We start from the raw sequence: 19,951 nt of genomic DNA, 5'->3' as shown, positions 1-19,951 counted from the left end.
CTTAGTGAAGGCAGAACCAAGGTATTTGTTCAATTGGTCTGCCAGTTCCTTGTTCTCCATTACGAATTCACCTGATTCTGACTGCGAGGGACATACATTAGTTTTCACTAATCTTTTTCTCGTCACATATCTATAGAAGCTTTTGCAGTCAGTTTCTATGTTCCCTGCAAGCTTACTCTCATTTTCCCCCTTCTAATTAAACCCTTAGTCCTCCTCTGCTGAATTCTAAATTTCTCCCAGTCCTCAGGTTTGCTGCTTTTTCTGGCCAATTTATATGCCTCTTCCTTGGATTTAACACTATCCCTAATTTCCCTTGTTAGCCACGGTTGAGCCACCTTCCCTGTTTTATTTTTATGCCAGACAGAGATGCGCAATTGTTGTAGTTCATCCATGTGATCTTTAAATGTCTGCCATTCGAGGAAGGGAAGAGAAGTCGAGTAAGGGAAGGGAAGAGTCGGAGATAGACCATGTGAAGGTGAGGGAAGGGTGGAAATTGGATGCAAAGGGAATGAAATTTTCAAATTCAGGACGAGAGCAGGAAACAGCTCCGATACAGTCATCAATGTACCAGAAAAAGAGGTGAGGGAGGGGATCTGAGTAGGACTGGAACAAAAAATGTTCCACAAATCCCACAAAAAGGCAGGCATAGCTTAGGACCCATGCGAGTTCTCATAGCAACACCTTGACTGTGTCGGTTCTATTTCCCGCACCTCTGCTCTCAACCCTTCCCCTCCCTCTCAGAACCATGACAGGGTTCCCCTTGTCCTCAACTTTCACCCCACCAGCCTCCATGATCATTCCTTAGGTAAGGAGACCAAAACTGTACACAATTCTCCAGGTGTGTTCTCACCAGCGCTCTGTATAATTACAATCTGTGTTTAGCTCAAGTGGATTAATAAATTAAAATTTAAAACAAAGATTAAAATTATGAACAACAAAATGTTTCAGAGGAGCTTGTTACAATTCCTTGTGAGCTTGATTCTTCATCAATTAGCCCTTGTTTTGCATTCACATCATGCTATGCGTATATGCTTGTGATGTAGTGTGTCTTAAGTCATTGCCATCGGACATGGGATGATGAGATACGTGTCTTCCTCAGATGTAAAAAAAAAATTGTCCTCAACAGAAGTCCACCATCTTCAAGGACCTCATAGAACCTGATGACCATTTGTCTTCAATCCTGGGCTCTCTTCCACTCTTTTCCATGACCAATGGACAACGCTGTCACCACACCTCCCTCCCTCAAAGGTGAAAGATCATTGGCTCCACTGTAAGAATAATGAGCCAATCTGTGCTTACCTTCTGAGCAAGGAGAACAAGTGCAGGGAGAACTGGTGAGCTTCTCTTGCACACTTTCAATTACTTTTGGTTTGATTACATTTCTTGGTTTACCTATTAATTGCTTAATTCTTCTGTTGATCAACCTCTGCACCAGACCACTTCCCATTCGCTGTAAAGATCTATTCCTATAATCCTCACTGTTAAGTAGCGACCTCCTTGTTAACTTCACTTTTTCATAAGAGGTTTTGATGGTTGGACTATTGATTCTATCTTTCCATTTATCTTGGTGATATTTGAACTTGTACTTGGATTTTTCAGCAGTAGCCTTGGGGCCACTGGCGACAAGAAGCATTCAGTATTCCAAACTTGCATATTGAGATTTTAAGTTTTCTTACCTGTTTACTGAGTAGTCAATTTCCTCGTAATTCGAATAGTAATTGACAGTGATCTCAGAGTCATTAGCACCAAGACAAACAGGTTGATTCCATCCTTCAACTCTAGATGATTAGGTACTTCATGTGGTATCCTCTTCCCCTTGCCCACCAAACCAAACCTCTTCCCAAACCCCTACCCGAGCTCTCAACCTCTGTCTCTTGCCAGTTTCACTCCAATCGCTCCAAGTTCATCTCGTCCAAAATTACTGACCATCCAATTCCTCTCTAAAGTCCTTGAAAATGCCATTTCTCAGATCCATGACCTACTCGCCCATAACTCCCTGTCTGAATCTCTCCCGCAGCTCTGAAACATGTATAAACAAAGTCATGCATGACATTCTCTGATTGTGACTGTGAGAATGGTGCATTGTTCCTCCTCATCCCCTTAACTTCTCCACAGCCACACCATCCTCCTCCTACGCCTCTCCTCCACTCTCCAGCTCGATGGGACTTCATTTGCTGGTTCCACTCTTACTTATCCGATCATGGTCAGAGCATCTATGCCAATTGTTTCTCTTCAAATGCCCGCATTGTTAGGATTCCCCGAGGATTCAACCTCGGCCTCCTCATCTTCCTCAATGCTGCCCATTGTTAATGTCATCCACTGACATAGGGCTGGATTTTTGAGCTGTTTGCGACCCATTTAGTGCCCGGGTGGGGCGCAAAAATGATTTTGTTGAGCACAAAATGAGGCGCATAACATTTTGCACCTGGGCGGAACTTTTGTCTATAGATTTGCGGCAGGGCTAAAACTTAGCACGGCCAATGCTTTCACCGTTTGGATGACGTCAAACGGTGTTCAACACTGCGCTAGCACCCCGAGCGGAACTTTCGAGCATATTGCTCGAATTAGTGTCTGCCTGAGAACGCGCCAGTAAAAAGCAGTCACACCCAGGGTGCACCCGACGCTAACAGCACCATCTTGAAAACGGATCAGAAGTTGAGTGCATAAAAGGATTGGGAGAAGAAGGCTGTGTTTTTCATACTGCTGGAGCACTGCGTGCAGTTCTGGTCACTGTATTATAGGAAGGATGTGATTGCACTAGAGAGGGTGCAGAGGAGATTTACTAGGATGCTGCCTGGAATGGAGAATCTTAGTTATGAGGACAGATTGGATAGAATGGGTTTGTTCTCATTGGAACAGAGGAGGTTGAGAGGAGACTCATCGAGGTGTACAAAATATTGAGGGGCCTGGACATAGTGAATAGTAAGGGTCTATTTCCATTGGTGGAGGGAGCTATTATGAGGGGGCATAGTTTTAAGGTGGTTGGTGGAAGGTTTAGAGGGGATTTGAGGAGTGGGGGGGGGGGCTTCTTTACACAGAGGATTGTGGGGATCTGGAACTCGCTGCCTGGAAGAGTGGTGGATGCAGAAACTCTCATCACTTTTAAGAGATGGTTAGATGGGCACTTAAAGTGCAGTAACCTGCAGGGTTACGGACCTAGAGCTGGTAATTGGGATTAGATGAGATGACCTATTGTTGGTCGGCGCAGATATAATGGTAAGTACTGCATGGAATAGAATATGGCCAGGGTGATCTCCTGGACTAGTTTTGATCGCCTGGATGGGTCGGAGAGGACTTTTTCCAGATTTTTTTCTCCCTAAATTGGTCTGGGTTTTTATCGGGTTTTTGCCTCTCCCAGTTTGGTTCTGGTTGGGGTGGAGTGCAGATGCTTTTAGTATAAGGAGTGTTGCAGTGGTGTGGGGTGGACTCGTTAGGTTGGGTGCTCTTTGCCTTTCCGTTATTGTTCATGGGTTTGTATGTAACATTTAGAGCTGCTGATGAAGGGCCGTGCAGCTTTTTGTCGGCCGGCGCAGACACGATGGGCCAAAATGGCTTCCTTCTGCGCTGTAAATTTCTATGTTTTTATGTTTCTAAGTTTTATGTGAGTTTATAATTCGTTTTAAAGGACATTTAAAGACATTTTAAAAAATGGGGTCTCTACTATGTCAGCCATTATTCCTGGCTGCTACATTTATACGGCATCGAGCTGGAAGAAGGCTTATTGATGATAATTTTGAACATAATTGAAGAGGACGCAGACGTATGGAGAGGAGGCCTTACACACACCAAGTTTACAGGGAACATCGCTCATACCTGCATCTCTCTGAGGCACAGTGTGTTAGAAGGCTGTGCTTCCGAAAAGAGATATGCCAGCTCATAAAGGCAGACCTACAGCCTACCAGGGGCAACAGGACTACACTGCCCGTCAAGGTGAAGGTGATTGCAGCACTTGCCTTCTATGCCTCCGGCTCCTTTCAGGCATCAACTGAGGACATCTGCTCCATCTTGCAGTTCGCTGCACATTACTGCATTCGCCAGGTGATGACTGCACTGTACGCATGCAGGATGGACTTCATAAACTTCCCAATGACCAAGGAGGCCCAGAATGAGAGGGCTGTAGGTTCTGGACGATTTGCTGGCTTCCTCAAGGTTCAGGGTGCCCTTGAATGTACGCATAACGCCCTGTGAGCACATTTACACAATCCAGAGGTTTACCGAAACTTCTTCACCCAGAGAGTGGTGAACCTGTGGAATTCTCTACCACAGAAAGTAGTTGAGGCCAATTCACTAAATATATTCAAAAGGGAGTTAGATGAAGTCCTTACTACTCGGGGGATCAAGGGTTATGGCGAGAAAGCAGGAAGGGGGTACTGAAGTTTCATGTTCAGCCATGAACTCATTGAATGGCGGTGCAGGCTAGAAGGGCTGAATGGCCTGCTCCTGCACCTATTTTCTATGTTTCTATGTTTCTATGAAAGGGATTCCATTCCATGAATGTACAGATTGTCTGCGACCATACTCAGCGCATCATGGCAGTCAATGCCCAATATCCAGGGAGCATCCAAGATGCTTTCATTTTGCATGAGAGCATTGTCTCAGGCCTGTTCCAGCATCAACCACAAGGCCAGAGCTGGATGCTGGGGGACAAAGGTTATGACCTCACCACCTGGCTCATGACCCCGCCTCCGGATCCCTCAGACAGAAGCCGAGCTTCACTATAATGACAGCCATGCAGCCACATGCAACTTTGTCAAACAGACAATTGGAGTGCTCAAGCAGGGCTTCTGATGCCTGGACCATTCTGGAGACTGCCTACAATACTCCCCTCAGCAGGTCTCTGAGTTCATTGTGGTGTGCTGCATACTACACAACTTAGCCATCATGAAGGAACAGGATTTGCCACTGGGGACTGCAGGACCACCTCAGGAGAGAAGGGTGGGGTTGGGGGGTGGGGTTGGTGAGGAGGAGTAGGAGGAAGATGAGGAAGGGAGCCTGGCGAGGAACCCGTGCCATCACCACCGCCACAACCACAGGGGTGGCCTCGTGGAAGTATCGCCGCTGCAAAAGCCTAACGTCAGCAGTTCATAATTCAATGCTTTGCTTGAAGAGTGAACAGCACATTTGACCGTTGTCTGGCCACTCGATCCCATCATGTTGACTATTCCCACTCTTATTCTGAAAATGAGACAATGCACAGGAATGGTTAAGGTGAACAAAATAATTTATTAAACATTATAACCGTAATTGAGAAACTGGAATCAAATTTATTAAACATTGTGAACTTTTATAATGTAACAGAATTGGGAAACTTTGAAAACTTTTATAAAATAACAACAATAACAACAACAAAATAACAACCGCTGCACCAACTGTCTTTTACCCTTACTCCCAGCCTCCTCCCTCACCTGCTGCCCCTACCCAATGTGGCACCAAGAGTTCGTGCAGCAAGGCGGTCAGAGTCCTGCTGAATTGGGGGGAGAGACATTGGAGACTGGGGACGCACTGGATCTGCTCGAGGCATAGAAGACCCGGCTTCTGACGGGTGAGCCTCCTGATCGGCGTTGTGAGTCAGAGGTGGTGTGGGGATGTGCCTGGGTGTCACACTAGGGACTCCAGTGTGACTGGTGGAGGCCACTAGCCTCGTGTTGGCATTGATGGCCTCACAGGTTACGTGGCTCACACTGACAATCTATGACCCTACCTCCATTATGGTCGTTTTCAGACTGTCGATGCTCACAGGAATCATTCCCAGGACATCAAGGAGCTCACGGGTGAGCTGGATACTCTCCCTAGACAGTCGCACCATGTCCAGTTCTGCATCTGCTTGTCTGTTAGCAGACCGACTTTGCCGACTCACCCTCTGGAGAGATGGCTTACGGGATTTGACCCCAGAACTGTGTTGCTGCATGCTATTAGTCCCAGCAGCCTCAGCGATCTCAAAGCCCAGGAATGTTTAATCATCCTCGGACAAGATGTTTGCTGATGGCAAAGTGCATCTGCCAGCCCCCCGCCTCCCGGAGTAGGCTGCTCTATCAGTTCCTCTTCCTCCTCAAATTCATCCTCCTTCTCCTCCCCCACGTGAAGGCCTGAGGTGGAGGTTTGCTATAGTGGATTTGGTGCCTGCAACGCCTCATCTGGAAGTAGAAAGCAACAGATGAGTGGTTATCAGCAGGGGAGGGGGCAGGGTGATGTGAGGAAGGTCACATAACACAGGCTCATTTGAAGGACTGCCGCTACTCCATTATATGTTGTCCAGAGACTCTGCAGAACATTGCCCAACCCTAGTCCAGAGACACTGTATCACATTGCCCCAACCCTAGTCCAGAGACACTGCATCACATTGCCCCAACCCTAGTCCACAGACACTGCATTACATGGCCCGAACCCGAGTCCACAGACACTGCATCACATTGCCCCAAACCCGAGTCCACAGACACTGCATCACATTGCCCCAAACCCGAGTCCACAGACACTGCATCACATTGCCCCAAACCCGAGTCCACAGACACTGCATCACATGGCCCCAAACCTAGTCCACAGCCACTGCATTACATTGCCCGAACCCGAGTCCACAGACATTGCATCACATTGCCCTAACCCGAGTCCACAGACACTGCATCACATTGCCCCAACCCTAGTCCACAGACACTGCATCACATTGCCCCAACCCTAGTCCATAGACATTGCATCACATTGCCCCAACCCTAGTCCACAGACATTGCATCACATTGCCCCAACCCTAGACCACAGACATTGCATCACATTGCCCCAACCCTAGTCCACAGACATTGCATCACATTGCCCCAAACCCTAGTCCACAGGCACTGCATCACATTGCCCCAACCCTAGTCCACAGACACTGCATCACATTGCCCCAAACCTAGTCCACAGACACTGCATCACATTGCCCCAACCCTAGTCCACAGACACTGCATCACATTGCCCCAACCCTAGTCCACAGACATTGCATCACATTGCCCCAACCCTAGTCCACAGACACTGCATCACATTGCCCCAACCCTAGTCCACAGACACTGCATCACATTGCCCCAACCCTAGTCCACAGACATTGCATCACATTGCCCCAACCCTAGTCCAGAGACACTGCATCACATTGCACAAACCCTAGTCCAGAGACACTGCATCACATTGCCCCAACCCTAGTCCACAGACATTGCATCACATTGCCCCAACCCTAGTCCACAGACACTGCATCACATTGCCCCAACCCTAGTCCACAGACATTGCATCACATTGCCCCAAACTTAGTCCACAGACACTGCATCACATTGCCCCAACCCTAGTCCACAGACACTGCATCACATTGCCCCAAACCCTAGTCCACAGACACTGCATCACATTGCCCCAAACCCTAGTCCACAGACACTGCATCACATTGCCCCAAACCTTAGTCCACAGACACTGCATCACATTGCCCCAACTCTAGTCCAGAGACTCTGCATCACAATGTCCCAACCCAGCCCAGGGAGTGTGCAGAACTTACCCTCAATATTCAAGAGGGGGTCAGCATCCCCACGGACAGTTGCCTGACCTGAGATGCCGATGAGGCCTGTCACTTGCTCCTTGAGGTCGGTGAGTGGCAGGGTCTGAGCCGGACTGCCGCCTATCCTCACCTGCTCCCGGCAGTTGTGGGACTTCTTTGCTTGCAAAGATGAAAATGGGAATGGTTACCAGAGGGTCCATCTGCTCTTGTAGCACACACAGATAGTGTGTGAATGTAATACAGTCCTCTAGGGTTGGGGCAATGTGATGCAATGTCTGTGGACTAGGGTTGGGGCAATGTGATGCAGTGTCTGTGGACTCGGGTTGGGGCAATGTGATGCAGTGTCTGTGGACTAGGGTTGGGGCAATGTGATGCAGTGTCTCTGGACTCGGGTTGGGGCAATGTGATGCAGTGTCTGTGGACTAGGTTTGGGGCAATGTGATGCAGTGTCTGTGGACTAGGTTTGGGGCAATGTGATGCAGTGTCTGTGGATCAGGTTTGGGGCAATGTGATGCAGTGTCTGTGGACTAGGTTTGGGGCCATGTAATGCAGTGTCTGTGGACTAGGGTTGGGGCAATGTGATGCAGTGTCTCTGGACTAGGGTTGGGGCAATGTGATGCAGTGTCTCTGGACTAGGGGGGGCGTGGGGCGGGGGGTGATGTCCATGAATGCATCCCCTTTTATCCCCTGCAGGCCTCATCTGCCCCTTTAAACTCATTTGTGTCCCGAAGTTTTTCCTTCCATTTTAAAAGTCCAGAAAGGGATTCTTCTCCTCTGCAGGGGAAAGGTACAAGGAATCTTTGCGAAATATTGGTAAATTCTACACTCCCCCCTGTGATACCATGCCACTGACTCAGTTCCTGACTCCCAAGAGATAACCTTCCCCGTAAATTAACTAAACTAATACCCAAAATATGCATTACACTTATGCAACATCACCATAGATACACACTTTTCCCTTTACAGGCACAAACTTTTTACATTTACACACTCCCAGCTTGGAGGGGGTTCAATCACTACAATTGCATTTCAGCACAGTTACGTTTCAGTTCAATTACATTATATTCACCAGCATGTAGGTAACGTACAACTACATTACAGAAGGAAGAAACATAGATTAAAATTAAACAACATCAATTGGTCTCCTGAGGTTTGTCCATCACCCGGTAATGTCTGGATCCTGCCCTTGAGAACTGCTCTCAGGCTGGCTGACACACAAGACAAACTCAAAACAATCACCTAAACATTACTGCAACATTAACCTTAATTTTAAACTAAACTTAAAATGTAAAACAGTGCAGTCAGCTGCCTTAAACTAAAAATTAGGGCTATATACAACCGCCACCTGTCTCCGGGTGGCCTGGTTAATCCCTGTCAGGCCCATGCCTTGTGCGGCCTGATAGCCGCCTGGATGCTCGGGTTTCCCCGCAGCCGGTGAGCTGGAGATGCTTGTCTCTGGGACAGCTCGTTGCTACTGCTCTTGTGAGACCCTCACCGCTGGAGGCGGCTAGCTGGGGGCCCCTACTCTGAGCGGCCTCTGTACTTCTGACCTTCGGCCTTCCCTGTCGGGTTGCCCTTCTCCTAGGGTAGAATCGCTGAGGCTCAGATGCCGGTGACCACGTATCTTTGGCCGTGGTGTACGGAGGGTCCTTCTCAGGGTTTCGGTTACTGGGGGTGCGTCCGAATCACAAACGATGGGTGGGATAGCCCCTCCAGTAGTGCAATTCACCGCCCCTATAGGCACGGTTTCCGAGCCTGCCACATTCCCTGTGGGCCCTCCACCATCGGGGGCGGCCAACGGTGGGTCTCCGTCCTGAGGACGGTTTACCCCTCCCGGCTGCCCTCTGTGCTTGGCTGACCCTGGGTTGTACAGCTTACACTGGTTGATGTGGAACCACTTAGTACGGTGGGGCAGCTTTATGGCATAGACAATCGGGCTTGCCTTGTCGACAATGCTGTATGGCCCCATATATAATGCTTCAAAAACCCCTACCCAAGCATAGTTCCTCACTATGACCTGGTCCCCTCTCTCCCATTCGTGGTGTTTGCTGGGTTCTAGTGGCAATCGGTTACTCCGATGCTGTCTGCCCATGTTACTAGCAGCCTGCCAGTGAATCTGTTTGAGGTGTTCAAACAGGTTCCTGACAAACCGATCCCGGTTCACCTCTCTGAGCTGACCTTCTTTGAGCACCGAGGCTAGGACATGGGTGGGGGTCTACATGATCCGGCCAGTCATGAGCTCGTATAGGGAATACCCCGTGCTTTTTGACTGGCTGGCTCGGATCCCTATTAGGAGCAACGGTAAGACCTCCATCCACTTTTGGGGTGAGTCTCCCGTCTCCTTCCGCAGCCTTTCTTTAATGGTGTGGTTTAAACGCTCCACAATACCAGATGACTATGGGTTGTGGGCAACATGCCATTTCCCGTCAATGCCGAGCACCTTAAGGGTTGCCTGCATTATCTGCCCGGTGAAATGGCTCCCCTGGTCCGACTCCACATACTATGGGAGTCCCCACCAGCAGAACACTTCCCTCACTAGAATCTTAGCTGTTCAGCAGGGGAAGGCTTCCACCCATTTTGAGAACACTCGGCAGTATTTGTAGCCTCCCTGGGCGGTGGGTAGGGGCCCGATGTAGTCAATTTGGATTGACTGCCATGGTCCCTCTACCCTCCTGACGTGTCCTAGGGACACCTTCCTTTTCTGGGGGTCAGGGTTGTTCGCAGCACACGCCAGGCAGTTCGCACAGAACTCGCGGACGTCCTCCCTGAGTCCCGGCCACCATCCTGCCTGTTCTACCCATTGCCAGGTGGTCTCAGGCCCGGGGTGACCCGCTCCTGGACCCTCATGGACCAGTTTTAGGAATTCCCTCTGGTGCTGCTGCAGCACGACCCATTGTCCCTCTTTAAACAGCATGCCTTCCTTAATGGTAATGGCTGCTGTGCCGTACGGACCTTCTACTCTCTCTCCTCTAGCTAGTGCGTTCAGGACAGCTTTCAGGACCGGGTCCTGCGCCCGAACTGTTTTTAAGTCCGGGGCCAAAGTTATCCCTGTACTCTCTGCTGCCCTGTTCTGATTCTTGACCGCTGCTATGTGGCTGGTGTCATAGGGGTCCCAGAACCTTCCCGTGCGAGCACCTTCTTTGGCCAGTTTGTCAGCCTGTTGGTTTCCCTCTGCACGAGGTTCGGTTTTTGAATGGGCCTTCACCTTATGTATGTAGACCTTTCACTCTTCCCCCATTGCTGTCATGATTTTCTCCAGCAGGGGCTTGATTGCCAGGGGTGTCCTGTCAGCGGCCGTGTATCCGCGACGGGACCAGATAGCCAGGTACTCCGTACACGAATTGCAGGTGAACATACTGTCCGAGCAAATCGTGTACGGGGTAGGGAATTCCTTGGAGTGGGTCACCACGTACATTATGGCGGACAGTTCAGCATGCTGGCCGCTCATGGTGCTGGGGAGCTTGATTGCCAGGGCAATACCTGCCCTTGGGTCATAGATTCCGCACCCAGTGAGTCGCTCGCCAGCAGATACCGTGCTGTACCCGTCCACGTAGATATCCCGGCCTGTAGGGTGTAACCCAGCCCGAAGGCCAATGTTCACCTCCTATACCCCTTCTATGGAGCACCTGTGGGCTTTCCCTGGGTAGACTAGGTTGGCTGCGAGTCTTGGCTTGCGGGGGCCTTCTACTCTGAGGTCCATCTGGGAGAGGAGCAGGGTCCAGCGAGCAATGCGGGCACTGCTCACCATCCCGTCCTTAATCCTCCCATCTAGGAGCATCTGAGTAGGTGTGTGGTGGGTTGGGAGTGTTAGAGGAGACCCTCCCATGAAGATCAAGGATCTTTTCACTGCCCAATGTGTGGCTAGGAGGTGTCTCTCACAGTTGGAGTACCCCTTCTCCACATCTGTGAAGATCCTGGAGGAGTAAACCATCGGTCTCAGCTGGCCGTGCCACTCTTGAAGCAGCACTGAGCTCAAACTGTCCCCGCTGGCTGCCACCTCCAGGAAAAACTCCTTTCCTACATCTATCGCTCCTAAGGCTGGCGCGGTCTGCAAGTCCTTCTTGAGCTGATTAAATGCTGCCTCGCAACCCTCATCCCAGTCCCACTCGACACCCTTGTGTAGGAGCCTGAGCAGAAAGGCTGTGGTGGCTGCATAATCCTTAATAAAATCTCTGCAGTACCCGGTGAGTTCTAGAAAGGACCTTACCCCTGTCACTGTGTTGGGGGCTTGTAACTCCTGTACTGCCTCCCTTCTAGCCTTGTCTATGGCCCTTTCCCCAGCGTGCACAGTCAGCCCCATGGAATGTGACTTCCTTCTGGCCGATCTGTGCCTGCCTTGGGGTTTACTTTAAATCCTTCTTCTTTTAGCAGCTCCAGCAGCTCAGCCAGCAGTGGACCATGCTCCTCCCCCTGATCGGTGAACAGGAGCAGGTCATCCACATACTGCACCAACTGCTGGGGTCTGCTAAAGCCCTTTAAACAGTTCGCCATGCATTGGTGAAAAATGCTGGGGGCTGTTGTGGAAGCCTTGGGGAAGACAGTTCCACATGTATTGTTGGCCCTTAAAGGTAAAGGCGAACTTGTACTGGTCCTCCCGTTTTAAAGGAATGGACCAGAACCCATTTGAAATGTCCAGCACCGTGAAAATGGTCGCAGATGCTGGAATACTCCCGATGAGGTCCGCTACAGTGGGTGCAGAGGCAGGGATATTCTTATTTAGTACTCGATAGTCCACGGTGGCCCTCCATGAGTTGTCTGGTTTCTTGACCGGCCACAGTGGAGAGTTCACATGGGTAGCTATCGGTCTTAACACCCCTTGCTCTACCAGTGATCCCAGCGCCATTGTCAGGTCTGCCTCTGCCTCCCTGGGGAAGTTATATTGCTTTTGTGGTCGGGTCATGGGGTCCCCTTCTATACTAACTTCCACCCCCGTTACCCAACCACAGTCATGTTTGTAGGTGGCGAATGCTGCAAGCTGTGCCCGTACATATGCCTGGTACTCCACTGGGGTGTTACTGACCAGTAATTCCAAGTCATAACCCTCCTTTGGCTTCACGGTACACAATGTTCCCTTGGCCCCTTTTTCTGGGATTACCATCACCTCACCTTCCCTGTCAGTCCGTATGGCTCCCCATAGACAGTGGTTCCTGAGATCCATTAGGATCTTGTGGCTAATGATAAAATCAGCTCCCAGGATCCCTTTTCCCTTCTGCTCCCATTTCATCAGGACACACTTCCATTTGGTTTTGAGTGTCCCTAACTGAATGGCGAGCGGGATGGAAAACGAACCAATTTGCTCATTGCCTGTGAACCCCACTAGAGTATACGGGACCCCGTTCGATAGAGGTGAGGTAGCCGGGTTATCTGCACATACAAGGGTGCTGGAAGCACAAGTATCTAGCAGGTAGGTCCCTTTCACTTTCTCCACCTCCATCGTAACGCACGGTCTCTTCCAGACATCGTACTCTAGGGAACACAGGTACACAGGCTGCACTGGCATTAGTCATGCATCTGGGTGGGTTGGAGCAGAGGGTTTTACCGTACCGGCTACTGCACCGGTTGCGATAGCTACTGCTCCCTGTCCATTTAGGAGTGTCTGTAGGGCGGCTACGAGTGTCTCATATGTGTCTGGTGTTCCTGCCCCGGCCTTACGGGCTGGGGCTGGAGTGGCCTTTCCCTTAGTCTCTTTCCAGGGGTTCCTACAGTCCTTCCTCCAGTGCCCACTTTTCCCACACCCAAAACACTCGCCCCCTTTGTGGGGTGGGTTCCCACCTTCCTGATGCCACTCTCTCTTGCCTTGGCTGGGTTTAATCTCATGGACCTTCCCTTTAGAGGAGGGCTCCTCTGTCACTCCACCGTTCCGGTAAGCCAGGATCAACTGTCTTGACCACTGTCTCGGTGGTTCTGGGATCTCTTGGAGCGAACCAGACCTCGGCTTTTGCCTTTACTCCAGGTAAGCTGTTTGCCACCAGGCTGCGGAGCCAGTGAGCCAGCTCATTAGGGGTCAGGTGGGCCCGGTCAAGAACCCGACTACAGGCCCTTTCGTAGACCAGCCACAACCTGTCGGCGAAAGCCTGTGGAGTCTCCCCATAGAGCGGCACTGTTTTTTCCACTCGGGAGAAAGGACTCCCGTTGTTCATACCCATGGCCTCTAGAACCTCCTCCTTAACTAGCGTACGTGTTTCGCCCCTTTCTGCTGTCTGCACAGAGGGAATGGCACAGCTTGGTGTCTAGCAAGAAGAGCAACAGCTTAGCCTGCTCCGAATCATCGCACCTGTTAATATCCCCTGTGTGTTCCACTTCCAGGAAGTGTACCGAGGGATCCCCCTGTTGGGTGAGCTTACTTAGGTGGCCTATCATAGCCCTCAGTTTTTGGGTGTCGTGGGGGACTACGAAGTTGCTTTCTAGGGGTCCTGCTGCCCCATTGGCATCAGGCGGGCAAAACTTCTGCTGCCGGACCGGGTGCATTGGCCCTGGTTCCGGCCCTTCTTGTATTGGTTTGCCCTCTTCCCCCTGCTGCCAAGCCGAGTTAAATCTTGGGGCTGCCAGTGTTGGTAGTTCGCAATCCTTGCCTGCCCCGCACTCTGGCTCACACCCCTGCTGCTCCAGGCTGTTCCCGGGAGCTTCAGGCAGTGACTGAGGGGTTTCTCCTTGCTTCTACCAGGTGTTCCTGGGCTAAACCCGGGTTTATCAGGCACACCATGCCTTTAGCCCGGGATAGAGCAAGGTTCAAGCTTTGGATCTACTGCTGGCAGGGGCCGTGGTCTCCTGCCTCAAATTCCCTGGTACTGGCTACCTTATAGGCTACCTGAATGTCTCACACCCTCTCCCCGTACTCTTTAACTTGCTTGGCGAGGCAGGAATTCTCTTCCCGCAACGCCAGTTCGCTATTCTTGGCTTCAATAATCTGACACTGTAAAAGGTCCAGTTGTGTTTTGTGCCTTTCTTTAGTGAGCTCTCTACTTTCCTTTAACTACCCCACCTCTGTCCACAGCCTTTCCCTGATTGTGGCCCTTGCGTTGGACCTCTCTTCTGCCTGCCTCAATACTTCCTTTAATTTCTCATTCTCATCATCTAGAAGCCGGATCTGTCGCTGACGGCAAATTAGCCAAAAGGCCTTCTCTATCGACTTTTTATGGTCCGTGCTCTCGGTCCATTGAGCTGCAGCATCTTCTGGATGCTCAGCATACAATAGATCGAGTACCCACTCCTTAGCCACATTTATCTTCTTAAACACATACGAGGAAATCCCCTCTTCCATTTTGCTTCTTTTCCTGAAACCAGTCTCTCTCTTATCATGTCCCTTGTACCAGTGTCCCTTTGTGGTCGCCATTATGTAAGGAGTGGTTTTCAGGGGGTCAGCTTTCCCTTCTGACCTTATATGAGTGGTTTCGAATCGCTCCCACACCCTTGGTTCTAAACACTGGAATTATGAAGGGACTGTGACAGAGTTGGACAGACAATCGGTTTCAAGGTAGGAAGCAGGTATGGCTTTATTGTGTTTAAAAAGAAGTAAAAGGCACACCTTTAATAACACACACACAATAGTAATACCAATACACACTGAGTGGTACAACACATTGATTAAAATGCCAAAATGCAGCCTGTGGGGAAAAGAATACAGCTCAAACTCTAAATGGGGTAAAGAGGAGAATGCAGATACATTTACACAAGTTAACCCAGCCTCCCCCTCCCAATTCCCCTAACTAACTAAGTTATAGCTCTGAGGGTTCAGGGGCTATGCTCACCAATCCCTTTTGACAGTTGCCGGTGAATGGCGGTTTCAGGGTTCGCTGCACTTGGCCTTCTAGGCAAGCCGTACCCCGGATGGAGGAGAGGACTTTGGACTGCGTAGTCTTCAGTTGGGGTGTATCCGTTGATGTGCTAAGTTGCGTTTTGGATGTAACAGTTTTAGTTAGTCCTTTTTGGTAATCACCCGTTGGTCGTTCAGAAGTAGATTGTAGAGTGGAAATAAATGTCGATTCTTCGGTTTTTGCTGAGTTGGTTTCGGTTGGTTGTTTCGCTGGTTGTGGTGGCCAGGGTTGTCAATTTGGTTGCTGACAACCTTCTGTTTCGTGGGCCTCGTGCTCGGTCGGTCCTTGAGAATTTCTAGTAGTTTCCTTCACTACTCCATTTCTTCATTCCACAGCTCCAGCTGCTTGTGTCTGCACCCTTTTCCCTTGTAAAACTGGGAATAGATATATCCCCAAAAGGCTTCCTTATCTCCCACCAAATCTGGCCCAGTTCTTTGTTTCAATTTTGCAGCCAGCTAACTGAAACTTGATTAAGTGGTTTTAATCTGGCGTTAATAGGCTTTTAGCTCTCGTCCATTGTGATAGTCTGGCCTGAGCCAGATATTTCTATGCCTGTTGAAAAGGTGTTGGAATATGTATGTGACATTTGGGTCCTCTGGGTGGGGTGGATAATGTTTCTTCCGTGGTCGATTGTTAAAATGTAAATGTCTTCCAGGGACAGGTTTCGAGGGTAAACAGTTCCCAGACAATTTGATTTGCTCCAATTTCCAAACTGGCCCTTTAGAGATTGACCCCACCTCTTTTCTTGCAAACCCATCATTCACCTTTTAAAAATCCCAAATTCGATTAAAGTTTGTAGTTTCTTCAATGTGCACTTTAGGATTTCAAACTTTCTGGTAGATAGTTCCAAATTAAATTCCCTTTCCTATGAGTCCAAACACGGGGGCGGCGTGGGGGGGCGGGGGGGCGGGGGTCTCCATGAATGCATCCCCTTTTATCCCCTGCAGGCCTCGTCTGCCCCTTTAAACTCATTTGTGTCCCGAAGGTTTTCCTTCCATTTTAAAAGTCTAGAAAGATATTCTTCTCCTCTGCAGGGGAAAGGTGCAAGGAATCTTTGCGAAATATTCGTAAATTCTACAGATGTGACATGTTTGATCCCGTTGTGGGTCATGAATTCCTTGAATTCAGCACTGGTGAAGCACGGCCCATTGTCACTGACTAGGACATCAGGCAAGCCGTGCATGGCAAACATGGCTAGTAGGCTTTCAATGATGGCTGTGGATGTGCTTACAGACATAACACTTACATTCAATCCATTTTGACTAAGCGTCCACAACAACCAAGAACATTTTGCCTAGAAATGGGCCCGCATAGTCTACATGGATCCTCGACCACGGTTTGGATGGCTATGACCTCAAACTTAGCGGTGTCTCTCTGGGTGCATTGCTCAACTGGCGCAGGCATGACTCTAAATCTGAGTCGATGCCAGGCCACCACACGTGAGATCTGGCTATGGCTTTCATCATTACGATGCCTGGGTGGGTGTTGGGCAGTTCACAAATAAATGTTTCTCTGCTTTTCTTGGGCAAGACCACACGATTGCCCCAGTAAAGACAGTCCACCTGCAGGGACAACTTGTCTTTGCGTCTGTGGAACAGCATAATCGCTTCCTGCATCTCCACTGGGACACTGGACCTGCTCCCATGGAGGACACAGCTTTTTTTACCAAGGACAGTAAAGGATTCTGGCTGAGCCAGGTCCTGATCTGGCAGACCGTAATGGGGGACTTCTTGTTCTCAAATGCCTCCATGACCATGAGCAAGTCCGCTGGCTGTGCCAATTCCACCCCGGTGGTGAAAAATGGTGACCGACTGAGAGCATCTGCGCAGTTCTCTGTCCACGGTCTGTGGCGGATTACATAGTTGTATGGCGACAGCGAGAGCGGCCATCTTTGGATGCAGGCAGAGTTCTAATCCCTTTGCTCTCAGAGAACAGCGATATGAGCGGCTTGTAGCCAGTTTCAAGCTCGAAATTGAGGCCAAGTAAGTACTGGTGCATTTTTTTTACCTCGTAAACTCACGCCAGAACCTCTTTTTCAACCATGCTGTGTAGGCCCTTTTGGCCTTGGACAAACTCCTGGATGCATACGCAACCGGTTGCAAAATCCCCGAATCATTAGCCTATTGCAACACACACCCGACCCCGTATGACGACGCATCGCAGGCTAACACTAATCATTTACAAGGATTATACAGGACAAGCAGTTTGTTAGAATACAATAAAATTCTGGCTTTCTTAAAGGCAGCCTCTTGTGAATTCTCCCATACCCAGTCGTCTCCCTTGCGCAGTAGCGCATGTAGGGGTTCTAGCAGGGTGCTTAACCCAGGTAGGAAATTACCGAAATAGATAAGGAGTCCCTGGAATGACGCAGCTCCATCACGTTCTGTGGTTGCGGCGTGTTCTTGATGGCCTCTGTCTTGGCGTTGGTGGGTCTGATGCCGTCTGCTGTGATTCTCCTTCCTAAGAATTCGATGTCCTGTGCCAGGAAAACACACTTCGAGTGTTTCAACCTGAGCCCCACACGATCCAACCGACTAAGAACCTCCTCCAGATTCTTCAAGTGCTCCATGGTGTCCCAACCTGTAACCAATATGTCGTCCTGGAAGACCACTGTGCAAGGAACTGACTTTAGCAGGCTCCCCATGTTCCGTTGGAAGATCGCCGCGGCCAACCGAATCCCGAACGAGCACTGGTTGTAGATAAACAGACCTTTGTGCGTGTTGATGCAGGTGAGGTCTTTCGAAGACTCCTCCAGTTCCTGTGTAATGTAGGCCGAGGTCAGGTCCAGCTTAGTGAACGTCTTCCCTCCAGCCAGGGTTGTAAATAGGTCGTCTGCCTTGGGTAGCGGGTACTGATCCTGCAGCGAAAAATGGTTCATCGTTATTTATAGTCCCCGCAAATTCTAACCGTACCGTCCTCCTTGAATACCGGGACAATCGGACTCGCCCAATCGTTGAATTCCACCAGCGCGATGATGCCTTCACGTTGCAGCCTGTCCAGCTCAATTTCCACTTTGTCACGTATCATGTACGGTACCGCCCGAGCCTTGTGGTGGATGGGTCGCGTACCGGGAATCAAATGGATCTGCACTTTCACTCCCGAGAAGCTTCCAATGCCTGGCTTGAATAGCGATGGACGAAAGCGCTCGGATGTCGTCCCAGTTCCAGCGGATTTTCCCCAGCCAACTTCTGCCAAACAACGTGGGGCCATCCCCTGGCACAATCCACAGCGGGAGTTCGTGTACTGCTCCATCATAGGAGACTTTGACTTCAGCACTGCCAATTACAAGGATTAATTCCTTGGTGTAAGTCCATAGTTTGGTGTGAATGGGGCTGAGCTTGGATCTGTGTGCCTTCTTTCCCCACAGCCTGTCGAAGACCTTTTTACTCATTATGGACTGACTTGCCCCCGTGTCCAGCTCCATAGATACTGGAATGCCGTTCAGTTCAACTTTCAACATTATTGGTGGGCATTTCATCGTGAACATGTGTACCCCGTACACTTCTACCTCCTCCGTACGAGTTTCCAACTCCGTCTGATCCACTGTGGATCAATCTTCCTCTGCAATGTGGTGGTTTGCAGGGTTTGCAGCTCGCCTGCACATTCATTGGAGGTGTCCCATTGCTCTTCAACCATTGCATGCATAGTGCTTAAAGCGGCATTGATGGGGCCGATGATCACCCCCGCAGTGCCAACAGGATGTTAACTGCCTCGCATTAATAGATGATGGCAGACTCTGGGTCAATTGAGGTCAGGCCACAGCAGCCGGCGTGTACGTTCTACCATGTACATTTCTGCTCAAAACCAACGTTACTTTATGCACAGCACTGGCCGAAACTTCTTTGTTCTGCGAAATCTGCTTGGTGTTGTCGCTCGTGGACATAAATGCCTGGGCTATCGTCATGTCTTTACTCAGATTCGGAGTTTCTACAGTCAACAGTTTGCGAAGGATTGTCTCATGTCCGATGCCCAGTACAAAAAAGTCTCTTAACATGTATTCTAGGAATCCCTCAAACTCATAATGTCCTGCGAGGCGCCTTAGTTCGGCGATGTAGCTCGCCACTTCCTGGCCCTCCGACCGTTGACGCGTGTAGAACCGATATCGCGCCATCAAAATGCTTTCCTTAGGATTTAGGTGCTCCCGGACCAGCGTACGCACATCTTCGTAGGATTTCTCTGTTGGTTTTGCCGGGGCCAGGAGATTCTTCATGAGGCCATAGGTTGTTGCCCCACAGACAGTTAGGAGGATCACCCTTCGTTTGGTGGTGTTCTCGTCCCCTGCCAGCTCATTGGCCACAAAATATTGATCGAGTCTCTCCACGGAGGCCTCCAAATCGTCCCCTTCTGAGAACTTCTTCAGGATGCTGACTGCTCTTTGCATTTTTGCGTGGTTATTCGTTACCTCGTCGCCAATTGTTATACTCATAATAACTGGTGAGACTAAATACTGTATGTAATGAGCAAGTGTGACCTTAGCTCCTTTATTTAGGTTCTAGAGTGCAGGAACCTCGTGGGTGGCCTGCTTATATACTGTGCTCCCAAGGGTTGCTGGGATCCCTTGGGACTCAAACAGGTGGGCCCTCTGGTGGTCAGGTGTGATGCAAGTTACAAAGGGTTAAATACATAACAGAGG

The sequence above is a fragment of the Pristiophorus japonicus genome, chromosome 1 (assembly GCF_044704955.1).
Source record: "Pristiophorus japonicus isolate sPriJap1 chromosome 1, sPriJap1.hap1, whole genome shotgun sequence".
Classification (NCBI taxonomy): Eukaryota; Metazoa; Chordata; class Chondrichthyes; family Pristiophoridae; genus Pristiophorus; species Pristiophorus japonicus.
The sequence above is the reverse complement of the archived record's forward strand: the minus strand, read 5'-3'. Positions refer to the sequence as shown.